The sequence below is a fragment of the Lepisma saccharinum genome, chromosome 22, assembly GCF_977018435.1.
Source record: "Lepisma saccharinum chromosome 22, izLepSacc3.1, whole genome shotgun sequence".
Classification (NCBI taxonomy): domain Eukaryota; kingdom Metazoa; phylum Arthropoda; class Insecta; order Zygentoma; family Lepismatidae; genus Lepisma; species Lepisma saccharinum.
This window is the reverse complement of record NC_139250.1, coordinates 6,913,500-6,915,626: the sequence shown is the minus strand read 5'-3', so window position 1 is coordinate 6,915,626 and position 2,127 is coordinate 6,913,500.

The following is a 2,127-nucleotide window of genomic DNA, read 5'->3' as shown; positions in this document are numbered from 1 at the left end:
CGACTGCCATCTGTTGTTGTTTTTTGCATACTATTTATCTTCTTTCATAGTTAATAATAGAAGAGAAGAGAAATTTTGTTGTAAATTGGATTCTTTTCATTTCGTTAGGAACCAATATAGTTGAAAATTTCACTTTCCTTTCATGAAACCCTTGAAAATTAATTTTAATGCACTTTAGATTATCTACGTAGTCTATGTAAACTACAACCCAATGTAATCTACGCGTAGATTACGTGTAGACAACGCATGTAGACGTAAACTTATAGTCTACAGCACATCACTGATGATGGATTACCACATCAAAAAGCATTTCCGTAGATTTACGAAGGCGTCGCTGGTCTGTTTACTGAATACATGTCAATCAGTTGTTGGATCTCACTTTTCTCGAACTGGCTGCTACTTGGCGAGAATCCAAACGTTTATTTTGTTTTTCCTTGAAGCCTCGGGATTATTGGAAATCCCATTCGATGCCCATTCCTCAGGCGACGAGGTAGGGAGGGTCCAGTGCGCATTGCTCTGCGTCAATGGGAAACCGAACCGCAATATACACGATCGATGTTGTAAGGGCTTTCGCTTAGGTAAACAAGCGGGCGGTCAGCGAAGGAAATAACACTGGGCAGCGTCCATCAGGGAAAGATGGCTGCTTCCGGTTAAGACTGGGCACGGCTAGAAATTTTTGGATTAAGATAATCTATTTCTGGTACCCGGAATCAGGTAACACGGATCCGTAACCTAAAAACGGGTACCTGATCCGAAACTGAAAATGGGTACTCGTATCCGAGGCTGTGTCCGAAAGGTACAAATAGCAGAGTTCAGGTACGGTATTGTCGGAAGTGACGTCACCTGGTGCAGTTCGAAAGCGCCAATTAAACGAGCAATCGAGACCACAGTGCGGAGCACGCATCGTTGCAGGCTTCAGTACTTGACTCGCGCACTCGTTGTTCGTTTGTTTGAAATCACGGGGGTAGAAAGTCAGCAAGTTGTTGGTTGACGTTTTTCCTAGCGTGTGGAAATGTATGCACGAGAACAATTGAAAATGCTTTCTGATTTCTATGGTGAAAAACAAGTGTTTAAAACGTGGGGAAAACAACGAGTCAGTTTTATCTGCTGATGATATTTGGCGCTGCAGTCGTGGTGTAATTCGAAAGACCATCGATTTCGTCATACCATCACTCATCTTCATTTTCATGAATAGCCAAAAGTGGCAGAAAAGAGAAGGAAAACTAACCAAATTAATCGAGAAGACAATGAAGGAGGCAAAGAAAGAGAGAGAAGACAAGGAAGAAACAGAGAGAGGGGAGAAAGAAAGAAAATGATAGAAGAGCAGAGATAGAAATGATGGATGAAAGAAAGAAAGGAAGAAGCAGGTAGAGAAGAAGAAAGAAACAGGGAGAGAGAGGATAAAAGGAAGAGAGACAGAGGAAGACGGAAGAAAGTGAGAAGGAAAAACGGAAAGGAAAAGAGATAATGTCAGTTGCTATGACCACAGGAGTCAATCTGCAGGCACGTATCTAGAAATATATTTCTGGGCGTTCGAACCAAGTGTCTCAAGAATACTAATAATTAACATTAATAATAATGTTTAAATTAAAGTAATTACATTAAATAAAATAAATAGCTACTAGTTAAAATACATAAATTATTCAATATTATATTGTTGTTATTACAGGAATAGGTAAAAATACGGTATAAGAATAGATATATAACAGCATGTATTCATTATCAGGTTTGCCTGTGGTTAAGATGGGCGTAATTTGTAAAAAATAACAAAAAAAAAACAAGTGTCCTGACAAAAAAATTAAAATCAAATAGATTCAGAATTGAACATTTATTGCATAACAAAAAAGGATGTTAGATCCAGTTAGTGATAAGTAAAGTTCCTTTTTAATATGTTATACATATAAGTGTGTGTGCAGAAGTCTTTGGGCCGGACCCTGTGGCCGAGTGGTTAGCACATTGCGCTGCGACGCCAAGGGTCCCGGGTTCGAATCCCGCTCGGGATTGGTTGTTTGGGAATGTCCATTCATCAATTTCATCACTCATCCCCATCTTCGCAAATTAGTCAAGAGGCACAAAACGCGAAGTAAAATAAACTAAATCAATCAATCAATAAGTCTTTGGTACTGG